The sequence below is a fragment of the Anguilla anguilla genome, chromosome 4, assembly GCF_013347855.1.
Source record: "Anguilla anguilla isolate fAngAng1 chromosome 4, fAngAng1.pri, whole genome shotgun sequence".
NCBI classification, from domain to species: Eukaryota; Metazoa; Chordata; class Actinopteri; order Anguilliformes; family Anguillidae; genus Anguilla; species Anguilla anguilla.
In genome coordinates, this window is record NC_049204.1 from 47318348 (window position 1) to 47342765 (window position 24418).

General features: G+C 42.5%; 1 protein-coding gene across 10 annotated transcripts in view; it reads right to left on the bottom strand.

Moving 5' to 3' along the window:
- Positions 1 to 24418, bottom strand: part of dlgap1b (discs, large (Drosophila) homolog-associated protein 1b) — a 166222-nt gene that overhangs the window by 94169 nt on the left and 47635 nt on the right. For 9 of the 10 annotated variants that reach the window (XM_035415762.1, XM_035415771.1, XM_035415769.1 and 6 more), the window contains exon 2: positions 17767 to 17866. The exons of the other annotated variant lie outside the window; for it this stretch is intronic. The gene's annotated coding sequence lies outside the window, so the exon portion shown is untranslated. The remainder of the gene's footprint in view (positions 1 to 17766; positions 17867 to 24418) is intronic. 10 annotated transcript variants of the gene reach the window in all.

A 24418-nucleotide genomic window follows, 5' to 3' on the forward strand; every position in this document is an offset into this window, starting at 1 on the left:
AATTTACCTGTTAATTTCTTCATTAACCATACAGCATGGCCATGCATGGTCAGATACTGTATGTGTCTGTGAACCCAGCTTCAGACAATACTATATTACTGGTGTGTTAAGACTGGACTGAGATACATACATTTAAGTGATAGAACCCGAATCAGCCTAATGGGGCCTATGTAGAATTTGAGTGATCTTTATTCCCCCATTCACGTCCCTCTACAAGATTATATATAGGATGATATATTTGTTTCACCTCTTTTACAGGCCAAAGCAAAGGCCTTGGCAGGTCATGTTGGGTCCCTGAGCCAAACATCATGCATTGCTGGTCTAGACCGGTTGTTTATGTTCTGAAATCAGCCATTACGAGCCACATTTACGGTAAGTGTCACAATCCTTTTCATCACGTGTGACAGACTCACACTTTCTCATAAAAAACACTCAAAGTAAATAAATGACCTCCTTTCTTTCTTTCATGCATGTGAAAACAAATTGAAGTATGAAAATACCAGAAGTTTTCAGTACATCACTGTTTGTCCTTGTCCTGAGTGATGGAATCTCTTCTCAGCACACAATGAGTTACAAACATATCGCCTTCCTGCAATACAACAGTACAGATGCTCTGTTCCTGGTCCCTGGTCAGTGAGTGGATCAAGTAAAACATCAGGTACCTGTCAGCACAATCTCCACACACAGCAACACCAAGCTAATTTTAGCAACACAAAAACTCAGGACTGCAGGCTCATTTGCTACCTTTTGAACAACATGTGGCATGCAGCCTATATCACCTACAGCAAGAACACAATCAGGGCACAGCTGTAGTAGCTTCTGCTCTTTCAGCAATAAAGTCCTGCACATCACAACTCAGCTGTGACTCATAGCTTGTACGCACTCTTACATAAAGCCACGATGAACAAAGTGCTCTCTATGCGCTGCTATGGTGAGAGAAATGTCTTGGGAAAAAAAAAGAAATCCAAGGGAAATTCGATTACTGAGTCATCTTAGGAAAGCACTACATCTCTGACTGATACTGCTTAATGTGGACACATTGAGTGATGAATAGTTCACTGACAGGGTGAATTGACAAGAAAATGCTCCTCAAAAACTATCCACACTTTTTCTTGTAACATGAAACACAGGAACATTTTTGTGAAAATATTTAGTGAGTACCTTAGGGGAGATGGGATAGGATGAATACTTTGTGTTTTTTCTTCTTCTTTGTTTACAGACCGTTTGACTTGAATCTGACAGGCCCTCAAGGACAAATCTAATTAATGTGAAATCCATACTCTGACACTGATTAATGCCCTCCCCGTTGAGAAGGGGGCAGCAGCGTGTGGCAGCAGGTTAAGGATGGCCTCTCACACGGCCAGGCCGGCCCTTCTGACAGCACAGACCGCTGTGCCTACGGGGGAGGCCGCTCCAAATGCCCTCCAGCCCAGACAAACAGAGGAAAACATATTAATGAAGCCGTGACGGGATATAGATCTCTAGAAACCTCACACGCATGCTTCAAGCTCTCTCCCTCTTGCTCTTTCTCTCTCTCTCGCTCTTATTGGGTTGAATAAAAATGAACACAGTGCAATATCTGCTGTTTTTTAAACAAAGGAAAAAAAATTTCCTGTCATCTGTGGCAGGCGACAGGCAATTTGTCACCGGACCTGACAGAACGGGTGATGGATGTGCATAAATAAAGCATTTTGAAATTCCAATTCACAGTACGCAATGCAGTCCATTAGCTGAATTGTTATTGTGGTGTATGGGCAAAAAAAACACGACAGGTAATGGGTTCCCTCTCTACAGTGTAGGGAATATTGTCTGTAGATAGGCTAACTCCCACAGCTCCAGGAAGTGACATGATGTTGGCAGCATCTCTGCTGAAATGTACATGCACAGCCAAGAGTCTCTGGCTTAGATCTTTAGATGTTTTCATTGCCTGAGCTCAGTAACACAAACTAAGAGCTGCCATTAATGCTGGCGATGCCTGTACATGAAGGAAAGGCATAAGGATAATTTCCCAACTGATTAGAAGGCATTATGTGCATTGTAATTTCTGTGATACCTGGTGCCATTCCCTAAGTGTTTGAGTCATTTCCAACAAAAAGTCATACTGTTAGGGGTTTGGGGACAGCCTGCAGCTCCACTGACAGACAAGCCTGTGACTGTCTCTGTACTGTACCCCCCCGCCCCTACTCACCCCCATCACCCCACTCTTTCTCTCTCTCTTCTTGTTTATCAAAAGACAGTAAGAGTAAGTAACAGAAACGGTGCTGTATTTAACTTAGCATGTACAAATGAAGCCCTAGAAGGGCAGATGGTCACATGATAGTCCCTTCTGAGACCATGGCCCTCGGCTGTGTGGGGACAAATTAAGAAGCAAGGCTTTGACTGAGCTGTGCTTGGCATAGAACAGTATAGGTAATCAGGTAACGTGTGGGAAGCTCTGATTTAGTCCTCAGTGCCGAAAACGAAAACAAACCTAGCGTGAGAAATGTGTGACATGTTATGGAAATCCAAAAAAGTGCTCTGTGTCCAATGGAAAACCTGCAGTACAAACCAACGCGCTGAAGTGTCCGATGTGTAATGCAAATAGAGGAGACCGACATACATGTAATGCAAATTCTTCATCATTACTTTGACTGGGATGCAAATGTTGCCTTGGTGGAATCAAGGAAACACTAAGCCAGAGCTTTTAGAAGCACAGAGGCATCCTGCTGATGTGAGACTACAGCCAATTTCAATTTTAATATCCCTTTGTTTAGTATAAAGTGGTACAACAGCAAAGATAGCAGTAACCACACATACTGTAGATTCTGGCTGCGAGACATTACTTAAAATATATGAATTTTAGACATCTCTTGTTCATATGCGAGCAAATAAAACAAACAAATAAAGGCCAAAATATCTATCCCTATGTAACAAAGTTACTCCATGTTCTTGCAGCATTGCTGTAACAGTTCAGCAATGCTCAAGGTTAGCTGGATCTCTCAGCTTAATTTTTTCTCCAGATGTACTAATTCCAAATGCTAAATAAATACAGAATTCTTAATCCTCGAGTGCTATTATTGGATAGAGCTGGTGAGAGAACTTGCTGGTCACGGCTCAGGCAGATAACAGAACATCCACAAGAGAAACTGATTTCGCTGTAGCTGTCGATTCAGGCCAGGATGAGCATACTAAAATTTGAACACCAGAGCATTCAAAATATAAATCTCCTGCACAACTCTATTTTTTTCTCTTTGACAAAATAATTCACAGATATTACCAGCTCTTGAACTTACAGTTCTTTTTTACCATGCAGTCACCCAACATTAGGTAAAACCAATTTATCATACAATGTAATCTGACTGAATTTGAAATCATCTGCAGCTGCTTTATTTGAAACTATGTCTTATCAGAAATTATACTTCACTACATTTGCACATCAGTAATGCATGATTCATAAACTGCTTAGATAAAGAGAGAGCAAGGGAGTCAGAGTGGTGTGTGTCCATTAATCAAGCAAAAAAGAAAAAAACAACTGCAGTAAAATGTGATATTCTCATTACATTGGGGATATCATATGTGATCCACAAAACTATGCCAAAAAATTATCCAGTAAAGGTAATTTATTAGTGTATTTATTTTATTCATTTAACCAGGAGAACATCTCACTGACTGTCAAATCTTTTTTGAAGGGGGACTTGGCTAAATTTTAACTTTACATTTATCTCCTCTAAAACCCTGTAAATAAGATTAGCTTTGCTCAGGGGCATGTATAATCCCACCAATTAGGTTTTAGATTTTTTTTGACCACATTACATATATAAAATCAATGCATTAGATATCAAACTGGATAATCTCAGCAGTGCGGATGCATTTGTATACTCACGGTGTCCCTGTATGTATATTGTGTGGTAAGAAATACTCACACATGTTAAGACGGATTGACTTCACCCTCTGAATTAATATATTTACCATTTTCCATTGTATGTACATTGAACCATCATTGAAAAATCACAGGCAAATGGAAAGTAAAAATATGTCAGTTCTTGTTGTTCTGTAATGTGACAGTAATTGTGTAAGCTGTTAATTATTGTAGACTTTAATTACCGTGGCTATTTTTGCTGTAAGAACAGCACACATCAATCACGCACACAAACTAGTAATATGTACAGTACCACCAGGGGAAACAAACTGTTTCCAACTCATTAGAAATATATTTATAGCATCTTTTGTTCCAACTATTTACTTACACAAACCCAATTATGCATACACAAATCTATAGGCACACACACACACACGCACACACACACACACACTCTCCTTTCTAATTTGCGCATAATTTGTTCCCAAAGCAGCGCGTCTGACAAGGTGAGAAGTAATGCACATGCCCTTTCACTAATGTTCAAAGAATTGCATCCCTGTCATGATGCCTGAAGAGCTGAGACTAATTCAATTGTCAGCCATTTGCTACCTTTCATGTTCCGGTCCTTCCCGTGCCTGGTGTCGGTAATTGATTGAGATAATGTATGAGCCTACATCTATTTCCCTCCGATCCACACAATATGGTGGACCTCCTTCCCTGTTATAGCGGCTGCAGGACTGGCGAAGCCCTTTAAAAGGCCAGAGATACCAAGCCTCTTGCGGTTTCCCTGCGGTTAGAGCGAAACACATGGTGGAGCCCCTGAGGGGGGGGGAGTGGGGGGGCTTTGATGTATCACATAGCGCACAGTTCAAGTGGGAGAATAAACGACTGAAGATGATAAATGCGTCAGATTAGGGCACGAGCGCCGAAATTTGTCTTTTCAGTCAGGTTAATATGGCAACTGCGAGGCCACATTTGGTGTGGGCCTCAGAGTGGATGGTAAAACAAGCTTGAGGGACGAATACACCACACGGATGATGGTAGAGCTGAACAAACACCAAACTCCTTTCTGAATAGATGCTCCCCCTCCGGATCCTTCATAGCCTGTTTCTGTACTAAAACTGGTCCTATATATATGTACATATGCTTCTGAGCCTTTGCAGTATTAGCACAATGCTCAACCGACTGAGGTCCAATGTAGAGCACAGCAGTGGTACATTTGAGCCAGAGACTTAACATGAATTCCTTATACACTGTATATATTTGTATTATACATTTGTGCAGCTGTAACATTGGATAATAATCTGCTAAAATGCTAAATGTAATAGCAAAGGCTATGACACAGTCTGTGAACAGTCTGTGACTTTCAGACCTGTATATGAAGCCAGAGCTTTAATTCCTGGCTGTGACCTTTGAAAAAATAACTATGAAATTTAAAATATACATTTGTACATGTTACCAGAAAAACACTCCATGGAAAAAGATGAAGTAAAAGCACAAAACTGCAAATCACATATTTGACTGCATGTTACTGGAATTGATATGAACAAAAAAGTCTATACTACACAGGAAAATGATTTGTAAAAATAAATGTCATTCAACCATCACACACAGTCTAATCATTTTCTTTTTGGTACTGCGCCTTCCCTGACTGTGCGTGCCTAATATTCAGGTCTCGGGCCAGTAGGAGTGTTTTAAATTGAACCGTATGCAGCAGTGGCTGCATAAGAGCAGCCACAGGAAATTAATAAAGGGGCTGATACCTCACTTAATCAAACATTGATTTTAGCCTATTAGCTCAGCCTTCGTTTAAAGCCCATCGTCTGCCTAGACTGGCTGCAAAGCATACAGGCGCTGAGTGCGAGGCGGCTCACTGCCCCGGGGGAACATGCCTGCCCTATTATCTCCACACAAGACTGACTTTCAGTGTTTGGCCGCCAAGCACACTTTAAACCTGCACTTATTCGTGAGACGTGCGCGGCACCCTTCATGGTTGATGAACACACATAAAGGGAAGACAGGGGGGCTGCTGGGTGGCGTATTGAGCTAAAGCACAAGTCATTTGGCTCAGTGACGTGCACTGTGGTCCTCAATCAAAACCCCATGTGGGCACAGGGAGCCATAGCTTTGGCCAGGCTGGGATTGTTTCAGACAGCAAGAATATTCCCTGCTTTGGCACATACTACTTGTGACTCTTCTGGTCTCAACTCAGCCTTCTCAGGTTTGGGGGCCCTCTGGTACCATCGCTCGGTTCATGGCGTGCAGAGAGAGAAAAGCAGCGACTGCTTCCAAGTATTTAGGATAACGCATATGCTAGTCTGTGGATTCCTAAATTGATGGAGCATATGTCAGAAATTGTGTAATATATATGCATCTCTACAATTATAAGTTATGTGAACTGCAGTGCTGCTTTCTTCAATCTGCAGTCAGAGATAATATAAAAATAATTATACAGGATCAAGGATCTAGCACTCGCCCATCATGTGGCTGCTGACGCATAATGAATGCAAATTTTAGTGCTGCTTCGGAGAAAAGTACCACGTGGTTCATCTTAAAGAGCTCTCTCAAACCCCTGTGATACCCATAGATAGTTCAGCGCTGTGATGATGTCTGCTGTGGTGGTATACACAGCTATTCACGAGGGCCTGAAGTTAATGTGTAGTCATTAAACACTGATCTAAAGAATGTGACCAAAGGGACGTACGCGGCCTAATTATTGCTGCAGTGACAGAGGAGCGCCATTAGTGTTATTATCTATCGGCCACTTCTCCCGCTATAGAGTGACGCAGTTATTAAAGCCAGACACACAGTCAGCAAAAGACAGGGAAAAAAAGTGTCCCAACATCCCAGCAGTGCTGAACTCCTTCAGCCCAGAAGCCACTTGACTTTTTGAGAGGATTGTGTTTTTGGGAAACGCAAGGATTATCCGGCATATGTCATGGAAACAGCTGGCAGAGTTCCATCAGTCTCTCCCTGGTGAGAGCCCCCCCCCCCCACACTCCACACAACACGCTCTCACTACGTTTCAGAAAGTCATCCAGAGGCCACCCAAAAAACCCCTTGCATTTCAAGAACACCCACGACACGCATCCACAGCCTTTACCGTGCTTGTCTGTTTCCTGTCTCCCGCCCACGGGGCCAGCGGCATTAGCAAGACAATTTGCCCCCACAATAATACTCTCTGCAGAGCTGGCAGAGATGACTAGCCTGGCTGGGATGTGCTCTAAGCCGCACTACAGCTTTTCACAGGTAACAAGAACATCGGAGCATCTGTGAGACTGAGCTTCTTTTTTCCAGCTTTCCGTTTGTCCCGTCACTGCGCTCGGTGTCAGACTGAAGAATAACGGTAGGCTGCGGGTACCTTCCTGAACCCTAACACTGTCATCAAATCATCCTAGCGTGCCATAAAAAGGCTGCATGATTATCCTTCTTCGAGTAATTGGTGTAGGCTGCTCACAGACTCCCATACATACTGTATGAGTAGACATGCTATAATATGGCTGACTCCAGCTAGGTTGAAAAGAAACAGGACATTGGGATGCTGAGGGTAGGAATATCATTGTGTAACATCCACAGATGCTTTAGTGCACCACTCAGCAGCTAGCTTCTCATCTGCAGGACCAATACTTTCAGCAATGGTCCTGACCAGGGGTGCCACTAGGAAATTTGGGCCTGATAACAAGATCTCAGATTGGGCCCAAACACTGTAGAAATAACTGTTATATTTTTTGAAGGGTGTTCCTAACTGAACACCCCCCCCCCCCCCCCCCACCCCCCAACAGATTTCTGGTCTTCGCTGAGACCCGATCAAGCTTGTGAAATGGCCGCCCCAAGAGAAAGCGACCCACGCCTCCTGCATCATATATCATCAGAGGTCAGAGTGCATGAGCCTTCTGCGTCCTTGACTGCCCAACGTTTCCCCTGCCCCTCTATCGCTTGTGCGTAGCATGGCCCTCACATTCGTGCATGACAAGGCCAGGCCGCACGTCATACATATCTGTCAGACTTTCCAGGCATGGGTAAACATGCGTGTGCCAAAGCGGCCATCCTGCTCACCTGACACAAGCATGACTGTCTCTGGCGTGTGCTTTGCGCACTGCCCAGGTCCATGTTCATGGAGACGAAGCTACACGCTATACAAGTACAGAACATAAAGACTCACACAGAAGCTAAGTTTCTTCTCATTTTCACGAGAAGAGGTTTAAAAACTCCCATCAGCAAACAGAGAACTCATGATATTGAACTTATTCTCCAAAACAATGCGCACACCTTTGCCATTTCATTATATTATAATGGGTTAGAACATCATGCCATAAGTGTTTCAATATTATGTGCAGCCATTTTTTTATGGGAGTACAGCAATTTCTTGCTCATGTTTTTTTTTTTTTCAAGATCACATTTGCTTGTACAGCAGACAAGGACATCTAAAAGAGATACTTTCTATCACACCTTTTCACCTTCTTGTCACACCACTTTACCATGAAAAGTGGCAGCCATCTGAGATGGAAATGATGTATCACTTTCAGTACACTTCTGCCTGGGGGTGTCTGCAGCAGCCAGTTTAGAGAAGAGCATGCATTTTACACTCAACAGTACTCCTGAAACAGCTGTGAAAAAGTAATATGCCAATGACAATTGCGCAAGCAATTATCTCCTTGATTAAAAATGTTGTCAAGCATCCTTGGTCGTTCTCTTTCCCTTGTACAATGAATAAAGATCAAAATACATTTTTAGGCACTTAGCAAAAGACCAGATGTCCACAAAAATTGTCTCGTTAAGAATAAACAGTTTTCATAAAGCGAATATACCTATGATTAATAATAAAGTTTGGGATCTCTTAGGGAGATCCTTGGGTCACATGTTCCTTCAGTACCCTCTGTCAGGGATGAAGCCCCCTCCACCCCTCATAAACTGAAAACCCTTATCTGCTGATGTCCTACAGCAAGAATTCACACCTCCGCACAGGCAATCATGTGATTCTAATTTGCCTCATGAGTGGTTCTATATTTCTTCATTACACCCCACTAATGAATTTTCAAGACTCTCACATCAATTGGTAATCTGTTACAACGTATATCATAATAATTCAGTCTGTGAGATATATTACAAGGATAATTTATCATCTATCAGAATGTGAAGCTATTCATTTTTTTAACTGTGTTGTGAATGGATTAGGATGGATTCTACCAAACCATTTGGAGATGTAGGGCTAATGAAACAATAATAAACTAATCTGTCCCACCTTTTGTGCTGGTTAACACCCATGTTCCCAAAAAAGAGAAAATGGAGTAAAGCCCATGCAAACAGCTTTGTTTTCCCCTCGTGTGGTTGGTTTGAGTTGGTTACCATGGTACATAGTATATTAAACGCAACTGGGAACAACTGTAGAATGTGCACTGTTAGTCCCAACAGGGATGTGAGGTCATAGCAAAAAAAAAAACAAAAACAAAAAAACAAAGATTCTATAAGTACAAGGATGCGGAGGAAAGAATAAGCAATTATATGATGCATTTTTGCAATTTTTTGCTCATCTCTATGTCCGGCTCCATGCAATAAAGTGCACAATTGCAAAAAGTGTAAATCAGTTTTATTCATGAACTGAATTGAAAAATAAAAATGACTGGATTTCAAGTGTGCAAAATGGTGGAGTGTTAACCTTGTTACCTCGTACGATCACCAGGTTTCAAACGACAACACGGATATCAAGAGCCATGGTGGCACTGCACACTTCTTGTTTTCGGCTTTGGCTCGCTCTGTGCCAGAGTGGACCAATCCACCCCTTATGGTGCAGCCAGCAGGAATGGCTTCCTCCGGAATGAAGAAATCCCCCTGCTCTAGGGCTCCACTCCCATCTGAGGATATTCTCTCCCTCTCTGGAGCCAGGTGCAGCTCAGCTGCAGCTCACCAGCTTGCTGTTTCACCAAAGTAGACCTCCCTCCCAGCAATTACCCCCAGAAAGCCCGCATCTTTATTTAGCTTCAGAAAGGAGATGCAGTCAGCAGGCACACCTGTCTTCTGTGGAGGGGCCTGTTTCTGGGAGAAAGCGCCTCTGAGGGACCAAAGCAACCTGAAATAGAACCTGTCTTCAGCAGTACTGTAGCAAGATTGATAGCAGACCTTTATAAAGGTATTTAAGGCATAAGCTATCTGCCTGTCTGTTTGTCTGTTTGCATGCCTACCTTCCAGCTGGTCTGCCTGTTTGTCTGCCTGCCTATCTGTCTGTCCGTCTGTCTGTCTGGCCCTACTGGACTTAAAAATATGTTAAACGTAAGTGAGATTGTAAAACTCTATTCTAAAATGATCACTGACTTGCACTAGCATGTTTGTAGCCCCATTAGGCTCTCATTACGTCAGAGAAAATGAGCACTTTAGAAAATTTAGGATTGACAGACTGCATTTACCCACGGAGTCCCAAAGCATGAGAAGAGCAAAGGGAATACTCAGGAGCCTGATTCCTTTCAGTGACTCCTGACAAGTCAGATTTCTATGGAGAATCTTGGCATGGCAGACCCCTAATCTCCATTTCACAACCCTGTACCCTATTAAATAACCCATTAAATATGTGGATTGGGTTCTCCTTTTGGACGTTACTGGTCTGGCGTATCGGTACGTACCCATTAAAATATCTACTGCGCAACTGGAAGGTAACAAATATATTTCTTACAATCCAGATGTACTAACAGCTTTTGTGATAAAATGGCACTAGTGAACAAAGGGCAAGAATCTGTGCCAGGGTATTGAAACAGTGGTGTGCACAATTATTCGAAATGGAGGGGGCTTAGTGACAGCTAATTAGATTTTATGTCGGAATTGCAAGGATTTCCGATGCAATGGTCGATATCACCAATCCCATTACATTCTTAGCGCAATAAAAACTACATGGCAGCGCTGTGAAGAACAAATGAAGCAAAGATGCTGGAAACATTGGTAGAGAAACGCATGCCATTTACCACTGCAATTCATACGCACAAGTACATTGAGAGGAAGCACTGGCTGGAGGCTAGTAGAAACACCCTCTGTACATATTAGGAATGCTAGCAGGAACAGGAAGGAATGTTCGTTCCCAAGACACATCCCCACAGTGGGGAAACAAACATGCATTCAGGATATTCAAATGAGACAAGGGCACAAAAATAAAGAACACGGCATATTCTCAATGTTCCAGATATGGAGCAGTTAACAGCTACAGATTACCTCACGGATTACTTTTCAGATTACCTCATGGATTACCTCTCAGATTACCCCACAGCTGCAGTTTTCACCTTTTCATTTGCCCCCAAGGCCCAAAGGCACAGTATTCCCCTCCACCATTTTTTGGTCTTCTTTAAAAATGTGCTGAAACGTTTATGAAAAGCTTGTTCCCAGTATTTGGCGTGATTCTGTTTTGACATGTGACAGTGTATTGTACTGTGCATAGACGGATAATCTGTTTCTGCAACATTTACAAATTATGTCAGAGCTGAGCCTGCTATATGAAGAAGTACCAAGATAATATGAGATCGAGTTTGAGTAAAGATTTGATTGATTGCTTATCTGACTGACTCTTAATTACATTGGAATACCAGGAGTGCAGCCACTATAGGTAATGAAAGTGTTCATATGAATTATCAATTCATTTAAAAGGTGCACATTAAGCCTTAGGACTGTACATACAATGCCTAGTCTGGACAATCAGGCAGCTGCACTCTGTCTGCATCAACCTCATATACTGTAAAGTATAATCATCCTCTGACACAATGACTGCAGAAAGAATGACTGCATGAAAGAAGCATAGGAAGACAAAAAGCACTTTGGAGGAGAGGATCTGTCCACTCCTGCACTGACACTGCAGTGAAAATTTGGGCCATGGGATATTTAAATGTTAAATTCTTCCAAATTGGAAGAAAAGGAAAAAACGCAATAAAATTTGCTAAAATTTACAATGTTATGCACAGATTTGATAAAACTAAAAAACATCATATCTGTGATCAAATTTATGCTCACTCTCACTAAGAAGTAATCAATCGATGTGCATGTACATGCACGCACGTGTGTGTTCATGTGTGTGCGCACATGTGTGCATATGTGTGTGTGTATGTATGTGTGCATACAAGCGTGCATGTGTGTGTGTGTGCATGTGTGTGTACATGTGTGCACGTGTGTGTGTGAATGTGTATGTGTGTGCGCGCATGTGTGCATATGTGTGTGTGTGTACATGTGTGCATGTTGCATATGTGTGTGTGTATGTATGTGTGCATACAAGCGTGCATGTGTGTGTGTGTGCATGTGTGTGTACATGTGTGCACGTGTGTGTGTGAATGTGTATGTGTGTGCGCGCATGTGTGCATATGTGTGTGTGTGTACATGTGTGCATGTGTGTGTGTGTGTGTGTGTGTGAGTACATGTGCGCATATGTGTGTACATGTGTTTTTTGTAGATTGTGTTTCCCTGGTGTTAGCTGTTCTGCTCTGACAGGTAGGCTCCCTGATCTCCTCTTTGCCTAATCCATTGCCGACGAAGTCAGGCTATCGGTAGGGAATTATAAGGATTACTCTCTGTCTATCGCTGCCTAGCAGAGACACTTCACTTCTGACTGACGTTCCCTAAGGCTTAAGATCACAAACGCGCCCAGAACCTGGAAACCTTGCGGTGGTCCCACTGTGGGCAAACACTGTTTTCCCAGTGATCTAGCCAGGCCCCTTTAGCCCTTCTCATTTTTGGCAGTGGAACGTCTCATACGAAAAGCCCACCGCCCCATCCTTCCTCAGATATGCAAATGATATGAAGCCCAGTCCTTCTCAGGAGAAGTGATCGATTACCACATTAACATAAGTATATAATGACACCTAAGAGAATAACTTCATTATTCATGAAGTCCATTTATTACAGTCTAATCGTCTGTCTGTTTTCACTAACAGAAGAAAAACCTGTGGGGAAGGAAAATGTTTTGATTTTACCATGAGACATTTTACCGTATCCTGGATCTGACTTATAAACATTTTAACCGTATGTCTGACTAATAATTGCACATAAATCTGCTCTCAAGTCATTTATATTTCACAACCATGGATAACATGATAATTTTAACAAATCGCACCTAAATAATTTCTCAATTCGTAATTACATTTACTTTGCTTAATCAAGTGTTTTAACAAATGAACTGACAATTATTGTTCAAATTTTCATCATTCTAATGTACAGATGCAGACCCAGTGATAAACTTCCCTTTTCAATGGAAATGTCACACATCACTTCAAGTGTGACATAATTGCATATTGCACCAGGAGTCAGGAGATAATGGAACATCTTTACATTCTATGGCAGCCAGCTGCTCACTGTATTTTGAAAGACAGGCAGTATCTATCATTATAAATCACAGGTTAATTAACTAGCTCAGAGATGTTTCCTTTTATCAGAAAAGAAAGCAGCATGAGAAATTATTTAATCTCAGAATGGCTTGTAATTGAGACGGTAATTCGAAACCAATTGGAATGTCACTCAATACCATGCCCATGACCACATCCATAGGATGTTCAAAGCGCGTTTCTCTGGGGAAAAACACATCAGGTCACATGTATTGGCTATCCTATTTTCTTAAGCTAGTGTGAATATAATATTTTCAGGTGATTTCTGCCCACCCATTCAGTCGATGGGTTCTGTGGGTAGCAACTTGCTACCACTCTTGAATCACTCTCTACCACGCTGATTCAAAATGGGTATCTTTCCGCCCACTGTCTGAACATTGGTGCTGTGGTGGTCTGGCTCCATTCAGTCAAACATTTTCAAAATCCTTATTATAATAGCTATTAATCATTTCAGGTGGTGGCAGAATGAATCTGCACCGTTCCTGCCAAATATAACCCCTGGACGTCTCCATGGAAACGCTCCTCCATTTCTCACTGGGGCTTCCGTATCAGGGAACACTCAGGAGAACATGGAGCCGGACGCCGCGCCTCGAGCGGGGAGAGGGCCGCTCGGTCACGTCTGCTGGAATTAGCGGCGCGGCGTGGGCGCGCGGGACAATGGCGGGAGACAGCTCCGCGGCACAAAAGATGTAACTCACTGACGTATCTCATGCGAAAGCTGCTCGACAGCCGTGGGCGGGGGGGGGGGGGGGGCTACACGAAGGTTCGGAGGCATTTCAGCCCTGCAGTGAGCCAGGTACAGTCTGTGGCGACGGGGGAAAAAAACACACAAGAGAGTCCAAAAATAAACGGCTGCCGGTCGATACAAAAAAAAGTCTAAATCAAAGTATCCACCCCAGCAGGCGCACTTATTCTTTTGTGAGGGTAAGGAAAACGCGGCAAGCATTTGAGACAACAGGTGGACGGATGTCCCTCGGTACCTGCGTCTGTGGAAGTATTACGGCTAGAACAGAACCGCCAGGCCAGTTAAATCAGTCTTGAGGCACAGAATGATCGGCTCTAAAGGCTCAGGTCAGCTCTCAGTTTCCTTCTTCTCATTTATTTTCACACTGTGGCTGCCAAAAAAAACTGTGTTGCCAAACTGCTGAAAATTCTGCAAGATGTTTTTTTTCTTTTTTTTTTTTTTTCCTAATTTCATTTTAATAAGTTTGCATTAGGCACATTCGGTATTGAAAATTCATGATGGGATGTCTCAAGAAATACAGAAATGAAAGGGCATATTTATCATCTTCAAAGAGCAAGGCGCTGTTGTGGTTTCCCTCTCATTATTAATTGAAAATGCAGCAAGTTCTTAAACAAATACAAGTGGTGTATTAATAGCAAGATTAAGATCTGCACCTCCCTATGGGTTTACATAAAAAGGGGTCGTCAGTTTACTCATTTCTAATTTCAATGATTACAATTTAAGAATACTCTATCTGGATATACTGATAGTTAATAGCACAGAAAGGATTAAATCAGTAATACACTTCCAATACAGTGAAACACAAGAACTATATGCTTCTCCCTTTTCTCTGTTCTTATAGGGAAACACCCCTATTTGGGAAGACAAAACCAGGAAGTTTCCAAAACATTAATTCATATCAACAATCCAACCTGTAATATTCATCTCCTTAAATCTGAGTAAAAATATAAGCAGAGCAATTTTTCCCTCAGTTTTCAATAAGACACAAGTTTAATTTTCTTATGTTTGCTTACTAATTTTTAACCCCAAAATAGTGAGCTTATTTACAGTTACCAGCTATTCAACAAAATTCAAATGACAAAATACAAAAATATAATTTTTCATAATATTGCCTGTTGTGTGCCACCACAAATTGTACAGTCCATATCCATTGTTGAATTACAGTATGCATTCAAAACTGACTGTTACCAATCTTTATATCCACCTTAGTGTTCACTTCGATTTTAAGAGTTTTTAGCAGCTACTGGCTATCTGATCGATGATGAATCATGAAAATATGCTCAGGTGCAAGGGCTTTTCAGCTCTCTAGTCATTCACCTCACCCTAACCAAATCAAACCTAACCTTATCAATCAAACATTTTAACAACCACGTCATTTCAGAAAATGGAAAATGTGACAAAAGGCTCAAGCCATTATCCTACTGTGATGTATTTCTGTGAAACAATATGATGCTAATGCTTCTATAATGGCCGTCATTAACTTGACTCTGTGATTGGATGTGCAAACACGCTGAACATGCAGCTCCATGAATGGCTTAAAAAAAGTCCTGTGGATAAAGCCAATAATAATGCTGATGATGTTGTTTTCTAATAAACTGAGACGTTCTTGGTGGAGACACCCATCCCACATCGCTTCAGTGCTCCCAGAATCCCACAGAAGTGCTGATGTCCCACTTGGGGATTGAAAGCGCTGGAAACGATAATTGCAGGATTCAGAGAAACATTAAAGCTAGAGCACTACAGTAATTAAATCTGGAATCTTGCCTGAAGTACAGCTAAGAAAATATTATTCCAAAAGACTTTCTGTCCAAAATTAAAATATGCAAACGTTCAGTTTCTCTCAGTCCATGGTGAACTGCTTATTACTGTAAAATAAAAAACAGCCAAGCAACCCCTCAGACTCCTAACTGTGGCAAACCCTTAGGATTGATTCCTTGTGGCAGCACCCATTGTAAGACTATCCAAACTCCTCGCGTTATTGTTTGCGCACGTGCATGCAGCTGAACCCGGGTCATTTCCCCTGAGAGAGGTGCCTCCTGACAAATGAAAGAAATTAATGCACAAAGGAAGCTGATAAATGAAAGCCAGCAAAGTGGGGATCGCTGTGTGTTGTGCAGTGGCGGTTTTGAGCCCAGAAGCCAGAATCCTTGAGCAGGACATATCATTAGAGGTCACAGTGGGATTGGGGGCCAGATCCTTGAGCAGGACATATCATTAGGGGTGACAGTGGGATTGGGGGCCAGATCCTTGAGCAGGACATATCATTAGGGGTCACAGTGGGATTGGGGGCCAGATCCTTGAGCAGGACATATCATTAGGGGTCACAGTGGGATTGGGGGCCAGATCCTTGAGCAGGACATATCATTAGGGGTCACAGTGGGATTGGGGGCCAGATCCTTGAGCAGGACATATCATTAGGGGTGACAGTGGGATTGGGGGCCAGATCCTTGAGCAGGACATATCATTAGGGGTCACAGTGGGATTGGGGGCCAGATCTGTGTGCAGGACATATCATTAGGGGTCATAGTGGGATTGGGGGCCAGATCTGTGTGCAGGACATATCATTAGGGGTGACAGTGGGATTGGGGGCCAGATCTGTGTACAGGACATATCATTAGGGGTCACAGTGGGATTGGGGGCCAGATCCTTGAGCAGGACATATCATTAGGGGTCACAGTGGGATTGGGGGCCAGATCCTTAAGCAGGACATATCATTAGGGGTCACAGTGGGATTGGGGGCCAGATCTGTGTGCAGGACATATCATTAGGGGTCACAGTGGGATTGGGGGCCAGTCACTGGCTCGCTGGGACGCTGAGACGTAACAGCCCTGGCAGATCCTGCTCTGACATCACTCACTTGCTCTATTTTCCCCAGCTTACACAAACCTCTCTGTTAATCATCTTTATTGACTTTCGCTTTCAGCAGTTTAAAGATGTCAACAAGAGTTTGCTCTATAGCCTGGTTCATAATGTGTGTGTGCGTGCCTGCGTGTGTGCACGTTTGTGCGTGTGTGTGTGTGTGTGTGTGTGCGGGTGTGTGTGTGTGTGTGCACGTGAATCAATAAATGCTATTGACGCTGAAATGGATGCTGTGAAATATCCTATTACGGAGAGCACATCAAAGCCAAAGCCCATACGTCTTAACTTTCATCAGTGCTTATTGGATCCCAGCTTCATTTGGGATCTTTAAAATGACACACAACGCCACAAAGAACAGCAGGCCATAAACACTTAGTTATAATTACCTGTTAATAACCTTTCCAGTTAAAAAAACCAAAAAAAACCAAATGGTCTCCCTGATATTGCGTGAGCGTTTCCCTCGTTGGCTGCCTGTGAGAACAGCCATGCAGTCCGGGCATGAGCAGGGCAGCGCAGCGCAAAAGCCACACGTTCAAATTCCGCCTTTGCAGTTCCTACTGTGTCAAGAACAAGGGCTTACTTTGACCTTTAAGAAATGGATTAGTAAAGGTCGCAGGAGCTTTGAGAGCTCGTCGAGAGACCTCCCGGTGTGCATCTCCCAGGTGGTGCTTAGGCCCACAGAGCTGCAAGCTGCATGCTCTATACTGCACACGCAGAGGTGCGGCTACAGAGCGCCGCTGCAGATAAACCGCATTTGGCTTACACGTGTTATTTTCCGCATACTGCATGTGTCAAATAATTAATTAATTAATCAAGTGAATCAATGCTCTCGAGAAAATTGTGCTAATAATACAACAACAGTTCGTGAAAAATGAACGATTCATGCGTGAAAACACATTGAAGGAAGCTAACTGGAACTGTGTAAATGTGATTTTTATCAATTCGATTCCTGTGAAATTCTCATAAATATGTAATTTTACCTTTTTTATAGTTCCTGGGAAGGCGGGTCCATTTGGAATTGATATTGTGAAAAGGCCTCACTCCATCCAGGGTCACGTGTAGCTTTCAAGCATCTCCTTTCTGTGAATGTAAAAAAAAAAAAAAACTACTTGTTTTGATTGTTTGTGACAAATGAGCTAAGACCAGCAGCGTTAATCCCAGTTAATAACAGATAAAAGCTAGAAATCCAATCTACGGCTAAAGTGTGTTTAACTGAAGCCAATGCAGTGACCGCTACAGATTACAGATGACATAAGCACCCTGTGTACGGAGTCCAACAGGGTGTAACACAAATATGACCCCACAGGGAAACATATCTTTAACATTTTGCTTATTACTAACTGAAGAACACCCAATGAATTATACAGTAAATGGCAGTTAAAAGATGAGTCGAGCACTGCTGTTGTGAATACTTCTGGGCTTAGCTAAAGACAACTGGTTACATTTCAGGTCATAATAATTAGATGGTTTCCTTTGTAAGCAGTTTAAAATGAATGCATTTACGCACAGTGCCATGAAAAGGTATTTGCCCCCTTCCTGATTTCCTCTAATACTTTTTCATGTCACTGTATGCGACTTTTGAAACACCCTGTGAACAACAATGCAAAGTATAAGTACAGGTATCAGAGGTATTTGAAAGGTAAATATCCAAAACACTGCACAAATTCACAAAGTTATAGTACTAATCATAAGTAACATCTATGGCACCTTACAATTGAAAAATGTACCATAGACGTCAACCAACACATTGGTCCCCTGCCTGCGTGGCTCTGACAAGGCAATTACACACTTCCAGCCCTGCCACAGCGAGATGGGATTATAGGGTGCAGGTTTCCCCTACCCTTTCTTCTGCCCACTCGGTCAAAGACCGCCGCGGCCCAACGCAGTCTAATTTAAGGCCGTATCATTTATTTCCTGTTGGAATCTACTCATGGGGTGACTGATCTGATTAATGGCATCACGGCGTGAACATTCCCAGCTGGGCAAAAACACATTTGTTGCTGGGGACTAATTCCTTCCCCTAGGACGGCCGGAAAACTCCGGCGTCAGCCGGATGAATCATCACCGTTTGCTCTTGCCACTCAAGACCACGTCTAACGTGTTGGCACTCTCAGAGATGTTCTTCGCCCACCCCCATCCTCCACCCCCCTCCCCCTCCCCCTCGTCCTTCCCCCTCCACCATCCCCCACCTTCAGTCCCGCTCTTCGAACCACGGGCAGCGGCGGCGACTGCCCCGCCGGCTCCTCCTCGCTGTGCCCCAGATACAGCGGGATTATTCCGCTGACATCACAGCGCGGGCATGCGCCACCGCTGCCTCCGCGCGGGCGGAAAATCTCTGATCTGCGCGGGCGTAAGCCCCCCGAGCCTTCAAAGCCGCCTCGTCCACATACCACCTCCACCGCCGGGCCCCAGAACGTGCGGGCGGTAACCGCGAGCGCGCTATCCGCGAAAGGCTGGGCGTGCCACGCTTTGGCGGTAATCGCAGTGGCGTGGCGGTGTGCGCTGGCACAATGCTCGTCAACATGGGACCGCAATCTGCTGAACTGCAGATAACTACCAATGGCACACCACAGCCACCCTCGACAGCACGTCTGCCAACCACAAACAGCAAAAAAACAAAAAACGTAATAATGAGAGGTGCCACTATGCCGTGCGTACACAGAAAAATGCAGGGGTTTTGCTTGATTTGTTAAAACATTTGCCCCACTGTTCAGAGTGAATTGTACTCAATTGCTCACAAACAGAATGTTTTTTCGGTCCTCATCATAATATTCACTGAAGACTTGGCACAGTGGATACTAGGATCAGATTAATAATACAACGAATATCCTTTAATGTGCTGTATGAATAAAAAATATTGCAGATGACCTTTACCATAAAAGCCTTCTTTATAGGACCAATACATGGAAGTGCCCCAGCTTGGGGCCCAATGAAAAAATATTAACAGCCTGAAAAGTATAAAGATTGGAAATGGTCCGACTAGATAATTATTTTTAGGGTCAAAACACTTCCTATTTTCCTAAAATATTGAAATGTTTCAGAAGGTAGACTTTACCCTCATATGCTGCACTACAAATAACCTTGCTAAAGTTATTTCACCAAAAAAGTCATTTGAAACAAGCATACTGCCCACATTTTAAACACATTCAGCTAGTTCAGTGGGTCACTTACAAACACACATGCTTAGTGTATGCACTTAACCAGTATGTGCTCATAAAATAAGTACATGTAAGTGAATTGAAGGGGGTAAAATCACAAACTGCCTATGTGTGAAGTACCATAGTCCTTTACATTCAGCATGCACTCAGTTTCAGAAACCAAACACAAGAAAATGTAATGAATAATTGATCATATAAATAATTACTACTCTACAGTATTTTAAAAGGCACATTATCCCATGATGACAAATGGTTCATGAAAAGTCAATTCTTTAAATCTTGTGTGCCTAGCATACTTAATAGGAGACAATGTCAGAACAAGCATTTACACACACCAGTGCTTAGAATTCACTGTGAAAAGCATTGTGAAACTGAGGTCAGGACTACAGCAGCATCATGTACTATAATGGTAATTATAATACAAATTATAATACTTACACAGTCAATTAAACTAAAGTGTACTGCCATTGAAGATGGCAAGATAGCTTTGTAACACACTGGGCAAGGGACCAAACTTGTGACCAGAATATTGTAGGTTTAAAACCCATTGGGTGGATATCAAGTGTTGAAACCCTTGAGCTAAATTCATTTAATATATGAGTTATTCACATTGCAACTGAAGTACAGCCATTATATCAATTGGTGTTTGAAAGTGATATAAGTTATAAAAACGACCATCATAATACTATCTGACAATCAAGACATTAGGTGAATCAAACTGCTCAGCTGGACAATGAAATAGATTTTATTGATATAATTTTAAATGGCATGAATAAACTATAACAAGCTGCTTTAATCTAGTGCTAGACTGGGTCTAGAGGAGATTTGTGAGCATTATATAGTATTTCCCCTTGAACAAATAGTGCTTTTCAAACCGAGCTCCTTGATGCATTTGCTTGAGTGCCAATTCAGTGCCGCACGGCGCAGGAGTGTCAAAACTGGGTCGAATGCAGATTGGATTGCCTTAAATTGAATTTAACCCCGCTGAATTAAGTTTGCGTTGACGGCGGCAGTATTTATCTTAATGCAGCACAGAGTCCTGCGCTCCTGCGTTCCCACGAGAGGCAGAAGCGTCTTTTTCTACATGCCACAGCTCGGTCACCCAGCAACAGCAGGCAGGCCTATCGGGTCACTGTGCCACGGGCCCGACAGCCCAGCACATCAAATGTGGGCTTCCTCCAGGTCCCAGGCAGTGTGGCCTTACGAGAAGCCGGGGGTCGAGAGCGGGTATAGGGCGGGGAGTAGGGTATGAATACTGGCACAACTGCCCCTCGATGGCCTCAGTCACAGTCAGGGTTACTGCAATCTTTAAACAAGCTAAATCGCCCTACACTGAGGGAGTTAGCCTGCACTGAAGTGAGCTCCGCCATGCCATTGCTGCTCATTGACTGATCCTGTCAGCACACACTGCTTGCCAAGGTTTCTACCCTCTCAGTAAACTCATTCAGCGAATTATTAATGCATAGGACAGGGCCAGAGTGACACCATGCATTTAGCCCACATGTGTACATGACAGGAAAGAGTTAATTCAATGGTATGAAAGGACAAATTGTCCAAGGGAAACAATACAGCGCCACAGTCCCTTAAATTTATCATGCACTCAATTTTAGCAGCCAAAAATAGATATGGGTTTAATATAAAATTGATAGAAAATTTTAATGAAAAAAAGAAGAAGAAATAATTCCTCTTTTTGACCTGAGATCTTTAAAAGAGGGACTTTATTCTGCTTAAACTAGGGCTCTACTCCGCTGTCCGTGGTGCTGAAACAAGCCATAAATGCTTTCTCCTTTCCTGCTGGTTAAGCAGCATGTATGATAGCAAGTAATGACATGGTTCAGATGGTATGTTAATACACAAATGCATTTGTTTACAGTAGCACTTTGCAACTGTAAGAACAGGCCATCATAGAAAAGAGTTCTGACATTTCATCACCAAGTCCACCACCCTCACGCAATCACAGCCATTTTTCTTCCGATATACGGGGGGAAAGTGGTGCTTTTTGTCTGCTGAGGACATTTCTATGGATTTTTTTTCACTCAAATACTTTTAAAATCTATTCTCAGTAGGGGTGAAAGCAACATTTGCTGTCATTTCACCTCTGAATACAAATAACAGATAATGGCACCCGACCCATTTGACACATTTGGAGGTTTTCGGTTTTAACCTGATGGTCAAAATAATCTGGATCCACACAACTGTTAAAGGGTGCGATTAAAGTCATCTGCTTGAGCCTAACACCAAAAAAAAAAAAATCACTGATGCCCTTCTACCAGCTGTCAGTCAATTTTGTGTTCAATTATGGCATTCACCAAATCCCCACACATACGGCCTTTCACTCTGACTAATGAAATTACTAATAAATCCTGTGTCACAGCACCAAGGCAAGCACTGCAGGGGCTGAAGACAACTGCACAAAGCAACCTTTGATTTAGTGAACTTAAAACAGATCATTGGTGGTTAATGGTTGATTTATGAATAGTCGGCTCTGATGCCACTTGTGATTTTATTGGGGTGGCTTCATAGAAATGACAGAATACCCAGACAGTGTTAGAAAATTTGATTCTATGCAAAAAGATGAAGCCAGAATGACAGGCTGTATGCTCCACTGAACACCGTCTCCTCATTATGAACTCATATTAAAAAGGAAAAGGACTGGTTCTGTAAATGAAACCAGTGTGTAAACAGCATACACAATCGTGCTAAGAGTCCCTAATGACAAAAATATTGCATAAATAGTGCCATGCGATGCTAAAGTTACAAATAAAAATCATATTATCTCCTTATGCCCCTGTAAACTAAGTATACTGCTTCAGAATAACATTGGTTTTACCAAGAGCATGCATTGCTGTTATTATAATACAAGACTACTGGCTAGCAGTCTAGGGTGTGATCGACGGCCCTCTCTCTCCTCTCCACAAGGACCTACAATAAGAGTCTCACCCAGCGTCAAGACCCGATGAAGACACGCCAGCCGTTTCTTTTATAAGGTGCAACTATCACCATCCAGGACTAACAGCTAAATCACAGCCATAAGAGTGAGAGAGAGCAGAGCAATTACCAGTTCAGGAGGCTATGATGGAAACCACATCGGGCTCAATGACTGGCTATTTACGGAAAGCCAGACATGTGGCATTAGATTTTTAACCACTGCATCCAGGGACTAGCTTTAGCAAAAATAAATCCCATTTTGGAGCCGTGTGAGGTAATCTGTGCAGCAGATTTATTTTGATTTAAAAAAAGTTGTGTTCCTGCAGCAGGGGTCTGCAAACCTGGTCCTGGAGAACCACAGGCTCTGCTGGTTTTCACTGCTACTCTGCACTGAATTAGTCAATTGGAGCAGTTGATTACAGTTAGCTCACCTGGGTCTGAACTGTGTGATTTTAAAGTGAAAATAGCTGAGTTTGTGGCTCTCTAGGATCAGGGTAGCAGACCTCTGTCCTACAGCATCCACATATGGTCAGTCCAAGTCACCCATTTATTACTTACCTGCTGAGATTACATTTGTGTCACAATGATGAACAGTGAATCAATAGAATTGAGCATTTATTATTCTGGGTCATTTACTTAATCCTGGAGATTTAATCTGTCAAATGATCATCTGAAAACCAGATAAGCACAGGCTTATATTTTATTGGTATAGCATGTATGAGCAGGTATAGATAATGGCTGGATGGTATAGTATTTGACTATGTGAATGATAATTATCACAGGATGAAGATGATGATGATGATGGTGATGATGATGATCATGAGGCTGATGATGATGATCACAAGGATGATGATGATGATCAAAGGCATGATAATGCTGATGATGATGATGATGATGGTGATGATGAAGATGATGAAAAACAAAGTCACTGCCAGCAAAGGAGGTTACTTCATTTAAGACAGTCATATCCATATCAGTGTACCTGCCCAATCCTTTGAATACCCTGTCAGAAAACTATACATACGACGGGAAGGTGATCATATTCTAAAATAAATTCAAAGTGTTGCTTCTGCTATACCACTCCCCCCCCCCACCACCCACTTTATTTTTGAAATTAATCATTTATACACTCCTTTAAGATAAAGCAATTCACTTCAGAAGGCACATTATGAAACAGCTTCATACATAATACATATTCTGAACTACATGAATCACAGCATCATATGCAGCCTTTCAAATACAGCTGAGACAAAACAGTCAGCGCCCATTCCAAGTGTAAATTTCTCTTCAAGAAATACATGTTTTTTTTAATAGGCATTCAAGTATGAAGTTACTTAGTTTCTGAAAAGTAACCTCTACAGAAAAGAAGAAATGTTTCTATCATGGAGGGTTAGTATTCGTCTGCCCAAAAAAATATTCCTCCCCTCAGACTCCCCTCCCCTACCACTGCCATCTGTTCATATGGATATTCCTCCAAATTTGCCGTTGGCTTGCTGTGTGCATTCCACTGATTTTGTTCCCACCTTATTACGCTGCATAGCAAGGT